Below are 10,249 nucleotides of genomic sequence, written 5' to 3' on the forward strand. Positions count from 1 at the left end.
GAGAAACAAGATGTAACAGATATATAGTACATACTATTCAGTGTAAATCAAGATTAAACATGAAATTTGGTGATCGACTAGTTGTTTGGAGGGGGAGGAAGGGTCTTTGGGCTGGGGGGGGGGGGGGGGGGAGGATGCCATGCTGGAATGGTTTATGGCAGTGTTGGATCCAGGACGCCCCTCTATCATCCAGGGAAAATTTATAAGAATATATCAAAACACTTAAAAAAATAATTTATGATGAACATAAACCAATACAATTTGACATAACATTACACAGCTCTATAAAATTCCATGTCACCAGCAACTTATATAAACATTGTAGAAGACAACAAAGCAAAAGCCCAAACTCTATAGCCTAAAAAATATGCAAAGTTACAAAGCGAACTTAGATAGCGCCTACGACTGAAATGACCACGCAGACACAGTTTTTAATTTGTTTACTAAAAATAAAGCAACCCCAACCAACAAAGCACATACAGGGACATGCCCTAGTTAACTATTGCCAGAATAGGGGGTGTTTTGTATTCCATGTAATTGCTGGTCGGGTCCACGTTATGGTCTGTGCCTGTTTTCAGTTGTTAGCTTGTCTTGGATTTTGCACTATTTATTTCTTCAATAAAATTCCCGTTGTACTATGTCAAAAAGTACTGGTTATAACACATCATACCAACAGCATCTCCCTATGAAATTAAGAAATTTCACAATTCACATATTTAGTTGGTTAGACTTCCAGGTGAAACGGGGATTTCAAGCCAATAAGAAACCTGTTATGGGCTCTAATCTGATCCCCTCACCTCCCCCCCCAAAAAAAAAAAAAGGGGGAGGGGGTGAGGGGATATGTGGATAGATGCACAAGACACAAAGAAAACAATGCAAAGTGTTGGGGTCTGGGACATTTAATTAGGCATGTAAGGATAAAAAGGAAATATGGTCTCCATATTCATGCTGCAGTAAGAGTTGAGGCAGAGGTCTGCTGTCTTTTATGTCACAATTCAGATAGACAACACCTAGATCATGTGAGAAAGATGATATAGAAGCCAGTAAATGAGGCTTGAGATGTCTAATAAACTTCATTTTGAGTTATTTTTGGTAAGAAAATTTATCATGAGGTACAAGGAATGGTGCATTTGAGGGGAGATCTATGGAACCAAACCTCTGTTTCTTCCATGCTTCAACTTTCTCTATTTCATGTCCAAGCAGTTCATATTGAGGAATCCTACATCAACAATACCCAAATGCCCTCACCATCTTTTCGTGTAGCAGTGAAGTCGTCTCTTAAATTTGTTGGGAGAAGGGGGAAGGGAAGGCAAAATTCAATTCCAGGCTTCAGGGATGACATACTCGGGCTTTAAAAGTGTCCACACCCAAGTATAGCCCTATAACAATCTACTTAGTTTACCAAAATAGATTCTAGCAACCAAAATAGACTGGTTTTTCAAAAATGGCCATTAGTAATATATTTTGTTTATCAAACATCTCATCACCAACCCATAACCATAAGATCCTTTAGTAACTGATGTAGTTCTACCAAACTGCTTTTCATCAACCAATTTAAACTCAAGCACTGAAATGCCCTTAAGGAACTACGTAGACAAATCAAATACCCTAAAACAATCGAAGAAAGCTGATAAATATGGCCAGAATATACTGAAAGAAGCATCACTCAAACTTGCTCATCGAGTCAATGCAATTTATTAGAGTACAACAAGAAACACACCTACAATTCCAATAGTGACTAGTTAATTGCTCTTAATAACGGCACTAATTCCCAAATTTCCCTTTATGGATATTTCTTTTTCTGAAAATGCCATTAGGAAACCAAAAAATCTCAAAACAGGCATTTTCGTACTAAAACCATCATTAACCATATTGAACACTCTACTGCCAAATTCCTGAAGAGATCGGCATCAGGTGAAATGGGCAAGGGACCTAATGTCAAGAAGAAGGGTCACTCTGCTATCAGTGGTGTTAGCAGTAGTAAACAATAGATGTTTAATTTAGCTGTTTGGAACATTAGAGGCCAATATTTGGGTCTCAAGCAGACTGAAGTGAAAAAGTTGATTGCTAAGTATAAACTGAGTATTTTGGGGTTGGTCGAAACCCACGGAGCGGTCTCATATCCCCTTCTTGGACTGAGTAAGGATCAGGAAGCAAGGCTTCTGAGTGTAAGTAAGTGAGCCAAGCCAAGAGTTCGCCTTTGAGTTCTAGTTGTGAGTTCCAGTCTATAAGATGGGACTGTAGTTCTGTAGTTAATAAGTACGAATCCAAGCTCTAATCTAAGTTCTACTATAAGGACAGGACAGATGGGAACTTCGGAGATCTAAAATACCTCAATTCCGGGTTCTTTCCAAGAGTAGGCGTGGAGAGCTTTTTGCGGGGAAACTTGCAAGTACAGTTTGGGGGGAGGCGGGCGTCGACCCAACCTCATGAGCATACGGACTATAACAGTTCCTCTTTTTAGCCGACTAAAGCCAGATCCACTACACGGCTAGGATCAGAGAAAGATTGAGAAAGCAACCTAAACCTACTCTACTTTGATTCAAAAGGCGAACAGCCATGATCGTAAAAAGACAAGGACAATAAAAAATAACTACTAACTCTGAAATACCAAACTAGAGGACGACGACAATACCCAAAATGAATTTATTATCATTTTAAAGTGCAAACCATCAATCCAATGGTTCCACTTCCTCCAAACATGAAAAATACAAAGTAGAAACTCTCCAGAATGTATCACTTGAAGATCTTGAACCATGTCAACGAGGGTCTAGAGGGGGCAAATGTCCACAGCCTTACCCCCTGGCTATGCAGGAGAGGCTATTTCCAAGCACTTGAACCATGTATTTCCAAAGTCCTTCAAATTTCCTTTCCTCTCTCCTTCGTTCATTGGATCCAATCTTGTATCTCCACTCCTAGCTTTTCTATCCTCATCAATGGCAGCCCTACAAGGTACTTCTCTTCTGCTGTTGGAATCAAGCAAGGTTGCCCCCTTTTCCCTTTCCCCTGAACTTCTCTCTCGCTCCATCCAATCTTCCATTGGCCTTCACCTTATCTCTCCAATTCCCAAATGCAAAGGTCTCTTGCTTACCCACCTTGCTTTTGTTGACGATCTTATGATTTTCTCCAAGGCTGACCCTTGTTCCATCTCCTCCATTATGTTCTCCCTTCGGCTCATTGAATCTCTCTCGGGGCTTTGTATCAACCTTCTAAAATCTAACATCTTCCTCTCTGGAGTGTCTGACGATTGTCAATCCATTCCCATCTTCTTACTATCTCAGGATTCCCCTTGGGTACTCTCCCGGTCAAGTACCTGGGCCTCCCCCTTATCTCTTACAGGCTTTGCTCATCATTGCTCCCCCATCCTCGATTCTATCAGGAAAAAGCTCTAACTTTGGAAAGGAAGCTTCTCTCCTATGCTGGTCGGCGGTCGCCTAGTTCTCATCAAATCAGTCATCCAATCCCTCTATCTCTTCTAGTCTGGAATCTTCTCCATCCCTGTTTCCACCTCCAAATCTACTGACTCTCTTCTACACTCTTTCCTTTGGAAAGGAACAGATTCTTCCAAGTTTCTGCATCCCATCAGCTGGACCAATGTCTGCTCTCTCAAATCTGAAGGGGGTCTTGGCCTTAGATCCATTAAGGATACAAACTCTATTGGCATCCTCAAGCTTATTTGGAAAATTGCCTCCAAGCATCGTAGTATCTGGGTCTCATGAATCTATTCCCACCCCCTTAAAAATAATTCCCTTTAGTCGTGGCTCCCTCCTCGGATGCCTCCTCTATTTGCAGATCCATTCTTAACCCCACGCTTACTGCTCTCAGAGGTCTCTCCCTCTCGATGGGTAATGGCTCCTCCACCTCCCTATGGCTTGATTCATGGCACCCTGCTGGCATCCTTGTCGATCTCATCTCTCCTAGATCCATCTATTCCTCTGGGCTCCCCAGATCTACCTTAGCCTCTTTTCCATTTTGTCCCCATCAGGCTGGTCCCCTCCTCGCTCCCCTCCCCCTCTCGCGGATATTTGGTCAGCCCTCCCTCCCATTCACCCTAGTCATCGTGGTAGAAAATAGGGATGATAAGATCCTTTGGAAGCCCTCCTCCACGGCTGCTTCATTTTGGCCTCTGCTTAGGAATTCATTCGTACCAAATCTTCGATTGTCCCTTGGCACAAAACCGCTTGGTTCAAAGGCCACATCCCCCACCACAGTTTCACTGTTTGGCGTGCCCTCACCAATTGTCTCCCCACCCAAAATTCCTTATTCACAAGCACATCCAGGCCTCCCCATCCTGCTCTCTTTGCTGGAATAGCACCAAAGACATCAACCACCTCTTCTTCTCTTGCCCCCTTCTCCGCTTCAATCTAGAAAAAGGCCCTCAGTTCCATTTGGCCATCCTGTAGACCCACCCTTCCCTTGTCTAGAGAGTGGATCCGGATTGATATAACTTTGGACAGATGCAGTACAAAGAGGGAACAACATCATATCCAAGTAGGTAAAGTTTGATCCAATGATAAGAAAGGCAGGAATCTTTAAGAGAAGACTGAAAACAGAAGATGACAGGAACTAGCATGCATGAACAGAAACTTAGAAATAAGATTAGTAGAACAAGGAGATAATATAAACCAAACATAACAAAAAAAGATTGGAAGCAAAGGTGTAGGAATCGAACCCAATGGAAGAAGTTTTCAGATTAAAGTGTGTTTGAACAAACACCAAGAAAATGTGACTCGATAAACAAACAGATTCATGCAGGACAGAGATTTAACAAGGTCCACACACCGATGTGATGTGCTACGTCCACGGGCGAAGTTGAAGACGAATCACTATATGATGGAAGAAAGATTACAACGGAGATCTCTCAAGAACACCCAAACTCAGGGCAAGAACCCTCACCTAGGAACTTAACTCGAACATCCCCAAATCTCACTACTTACACAACAAGACAATAACACAAACATGTACTCCTTCAAATTGGGTCGATCCATCGGGTTGCACCATACCATGGGGCTTCCCCCCTGCACCCCCATACAAGATCAATGATGGACCGGGCTTTGGGCTTGGGCCGCTCTACTACCATCACAGGCCTCTAAAAAATCTCATTCGAGTTGCCACCAAAATATGTCAAACATCAAAATGGGTAAAGATTTCAAGACACATAACAAAGTGATCAACACCCATAGATTCACCTTGTAGCTTGCTGAGAGTGATAATAACATAGAGAAAAGAGGGGGGACATGATTTAGCTTCACCACCAAATCCTATGGGAGGATTCACCACCACAGAACCTAGAATACACCATCTAGGGTTGCTGTTGTTTCACCACAGTAGCATATAATCTCCACAGAGAACTAACCTGCGATTTCCTTCCACCCTGCGCAATCCCACAAAACCACACATAACAAAGTAATCAACACCCATAGATTCACCTTGTAGCTAGCTGAGAGTGATAATAACATAGAGAGAAAAGAGGGTGGGGGGGTATGACTTAGCTTCACCACCACAGAACCTAGAATACACCATCTAGGGTTGTTGTTTCACCACAGTAGCATATAATCTCCACAGAGAACTAACCTGCGATTTGCTTCCACCCTGTGCAATCCCATAAAACCTGCAACTCCACAAAGAAATTTGCAACCTCCATAAAACTCCACACGAAACCTAGAACCTCCATAAAACCCCACCAAAACCCTTCGGTTTCTCCAAACAGCATCCACAAACCTTGCAATCTCCACCAAACCCACACATGATCTCCATAAAACACAAAAAAACTTGCCATTCACATTCTGGCACTAAAAACCTATATCCCAAAACCTTCCTACACCAATACCTCCATCATCCTACTCAAAATCTCTTTGCACCAAACCCAAAATCCCTTGCACAAAACTCTCTTTTTCCACCATTCCCTTTCTTGCGCAAAAACCTTCCTACCCCATTCCTACTTGCACTACAACTCCGTGGGCTGCCCTCTCTCTCTACATGACCTAAACCCTATCCTATCCCAACTCTAATCCCAAACATAATTCTAGTCTAACTCCTCTACTGCCACTAACATTTCCCTCCCTACAAGGGACAATTTTGCCTATGTTAGGCTCTCTCCCTTGGTGGTGAGTGTCCTCCCACCAGGGGCTATTCCTTGGCTTTGCAAGTGCTCCATGCTTGATTAGATCTGAATCGGCTTTTCTTGTGATAACTTGTTGAATCTGCAGCCAAGGCATCTGAAGATTCAAGGGCATCAGTTACTTCAGATGGAGAGGGTTGTTCCTCTGGTCATGATTATCCCCTTTTCCCTACTAGCACCATCAAGTTGGATGGGAACTATTATCTGATTTGGTCTCAGTCCTACTACTTGTCAATTGCTGGTTATGGTTATGCTAGCTTTCTCACATGTGATTCAGTATGCCCTATGTTACTACAGGTTTTTCTCAAGACAAATGGGGCACTGCCAACTCGATGGTAATGTCTTATCTTATTAATTCTATGTCCCCTTCTATTGCTCGGACTTACCTGTTACTTGATTTTGCTGCCAAGATCTAGAAGACTACTAAAGCCAACTATTCCCATGTGGGCAAACGTGCCCAATGTTTTGAATTGAGAAAAAACGTTCATCGGGCTACTCAGAAGGAGCTTTGTGGCTCAATACTACTCTGATCTGCAGAGCATGTGGAACGAGATATATTATTATGAGACCTATCAACCTATTTGTGAAACTGATGTTGTCGGGTTTAAGAAGCAGGAGGAGGATCTCTGTGTTTATAATTTTCTGGCAAGATTTAATGTAGAATATGACCAGATTAGGGCTAATGTGCTTAATCGAGATCCTTCACCCTCTTTTGAGAAAGCATATTCCCTCATTCAGGCTAAGGAACAACGTTGATCTGAGATGGTGCAGCCTATTTCTCAGGATTGGTCTACTCTGGTTTTTGCTACTGGTACTGGTTCCCGGACTACTGCCTCATCCTTTCCTGACAAACCAGTTGTCGAATGTGACTATTATGGCAAGAAGCGTCACACCAGGGAGATTTGTTGGAAGCTTCATGGACATTCTGCAAACTTTCGTGGGTGTAATCAGGATCGTGGGAAGAACACCTAGGCGAATTAGTAAAAACTACAGCTGACTCTGACAGCTCCACTATTGCGGGTGCCTTCTCTTCTACTGAAGAAAAGGCTATGCTTCGTTGACTCGTTGTATGTTGACTTAGATGGGATCCTCTACTGCTGTTGTTGCTGCCTCTTTTCTATACCAACATCCACTGCTTCCCACTCAGCCCACTCTGGTACTTATTTTGTGGCCATAGTGCATTTGTAGCCTCCCCATCCTAGATAAGTGACTCTAGGGCTATTGATCACATGACCGGTTTGCATACTTTTTTTTTCTACCTATTGTCCCTCTTCAAGTAATACCAAGTTTGTGTCGTTGATGGTTCCCTTTCACCTATTGCTGGATCGAGTTCCATTCAGTGCTCTCCCTCGTTGTCATTGTCTTATGCATAGTTGTCATGGCGTCACCAAGGCGGCAATTAGGTATCCCCGCGGTTTGGAGAGGGCAAATCGGTGGAAAAATTAGGGTCACCCTCATTAATCGACCGCCAAGGGTCGTATGGCATCGACAAATCGTCCCTGGCGACGATTTATGACGTTATACACATAAATCAGTCGCCATTTTGTTTTTTTGTTTTTTTTAAGTTATTATTTTTAATTAGTAAATTGATTCTCTTTCCAATAATGCTATTGGCATATGTAATTGAAATGTACAAATTAATGCTACATGGGATAAAAGTGTCAATTAAGTTGTATCAAAGACTTACAAAAAAAAAAAAAAAGTCTAAAATAAGACCCAAGTTGCGACTCCGACTCTCTTCAAAGTTCAACCCTTCAACCCTAAGTCCCAAAGTGAAGACCAAAGACTCTCTTCAACCCTTTAAGCCCGGCCATAGCTCCTCCTGCTCCTGCTCCAGTGCTCCGGCGACTATAGGTATGCTCTTCTTCTAAGTTCTAACCTTCTTCTTCCTTGCCTCTGGTATGAGGTATCGACTCTTCTCTTCTCCTCTTCTAATCTTCTTTTTCCTTGCCTGTTGCCTCTGGGAGTCTGGTTTGTTCAACTCTTCACCTTTTTTTTTTCCCCCTTTTTCTACTACTATTCAGTCTCTTCTCTTCTTCTATTCTTCTAATCTTCTTCTTCCTCTTCCTTTGTTCACTCACACACACACTGGCACACTGCTATTAATGGGATATTGAACAAGGTTGCTCCTGCCATGCGAGTAGCTGCTGTCCTTGGAACTTTTTTTTTTTTTTTTTGCAATGTTGTATTGCCTTTTTCATTAATGCAAATTTTCTAGCAGTCATGATTGTGGTCTTCAATTACCAGATTTTCCATGATTAAGAACCATGTTTTGTATTGTGGATTGTATTAATATTAAGCAAGGTAAGTCTATGTGCTGGTTCCCAATATACTTGTGTTAAATTGTTAATTTGATGGATATTTTCAAGTTCTCTTCTGTTGCAACATATTTTAACAATGTTTCTCGTGATATATCATATATGTTGGTTCATATAATTTTTTTTACAAATTTATGATTATATCATGTTGGCTATGTTGATTTTTTGACGATTTGATGTTGCTTAATGTTGGTTTTAAATGTTATAGGGTATATATTGTAGGCTTGTAGCATGCTAAATAACTTTAGAAAATAAGAAAAATTAAGAAATAGCATACTAAATAACTTTAGAAAATAGGGAAAATAAAAAATGACACATGGACGATTTAACCGCCATGGCAACGCCATAACGGGCGATTCATCACCAAATTGATTAGCAACCCCTCCACCGCCTTAGATCGATTTGACGCCGTGACAACTATGGTCTTATGTGTTACACGTTCCTAAGTTTTCTACTTATTTACTATCCATTGGTAGTATTACTAAGGATTTGAACTGTAAAGTCACTTTCTTCTATACTCATCATGTATTTCAGGACTTGGTGACGGGGGCAACGATTGGCAATGGTAGAATAAGTGGTGGTCTCTATTACCTAGACACTGGCCCCTCACAGGCTCCACGCACTTCATCTGATTTGGCACTCTCAGAACTTTTGGGTTGGCATCGTCATTTGGGTCACCACCCATGGAACACTGTATCTAGATTAGTTAGACACTGTATTATGGACCAATTTACTTGGGTTACATATGTTTTAGCAAAATAAACTCGAATGTTTATCCTCTTTCTGATAATAGAAGTATTATTCCTTTTACTTTAATTCATTTTGATGTTTGGGCCCATGCCCATCGTGTCTCTATTTCCGGCTATAAATGGTTTGTTACTTTTATTGATTGCAATACTCGTTCTATTTGGATCAATTTATTGCATCATAAGAGTGAGGTTTTTAGTGCTTTCGAAATTTCATTGCATGGTTAGGACAAAATTTGATGCTAAAATCAAGATATTGGGAACTGATAACAGGAAGGAATATACGGATGGTTCCTTCCTATCCTACTTCGTTGATGGGATCATCCATCAAAATAGTTGTGTGGTTACTCAAGAGCAGAATGGTGTGGCTCATAGTTGTCAAGGCGTCCAGGCTTTTTTTTAGGGGTAGGGTGAGGGACGCCATTGTGTACGTAGGAAAGGTGGTCGCCTTTGGTGTTAAGGCGTCGCCTTTGACGCCGTGGACGACTTGGTAGTAAAGGCGAACGCCTTGTGTTTTTTTTTTTTTTCCTTTCACTTAAGTATTTGTTTTTTATAATCTAATTGTAAACTTTTCATTTGATGAAGTACAGGTTTTTAAATGGTGTGAGATGCATGGAATCATTTTACCCCCTTAAGTGAACCAAAAAAAAAAAAAATAAAATGAAAAAGGTTTGGTGGTGGGGGGAAATATAACGTGAAAGGGTTAGAATTTAAAACCCTCCACTGTTTCTCTCTCCCGATGAAGTCTCTCTGCAATTAAGTTCTCTACGCCTCTAAACCTAGACAACCTGCGCTGGATTCATTGATTCAACCGACCGATTGAGATTGAAGTTGGACTTGGCTGAAATCCATCGTTCCCTCCTCTGTTTCGACTTCAGGTATGTTTGCATTAGATTTTTTTTTCCCTCCCTCCTACTTCATCTTCTGCTTATTCGTTTTTGAGTTGCGACTGGTTTTTTTTTCCCTCTTCTTCCTCTGCGACTGTTTTTTTTCCTCTTCTTCCTCTGCTTCTTCTTCGTCTACGACTGTTTTTTATTTTTCCTCTCTTCTTCCTTTGCTTCTTC

The sequence above is a fragment of the Macadamia integrifolia genome, chromosome 3 (genome assembly GCF_013358625.1).
Source record: "Macadamia integrifolia cultivar HAES 741 chromosome 3, SCU_Mint_v3, whole genome shotgun sequence".
NCBI classification, from domain to species: Eukaryota; Viridiplantae; Streptophyta; class Magnoliopsida; order Proteales; family Proteaceae; genus Macadamia; species Macadamia integrifolia.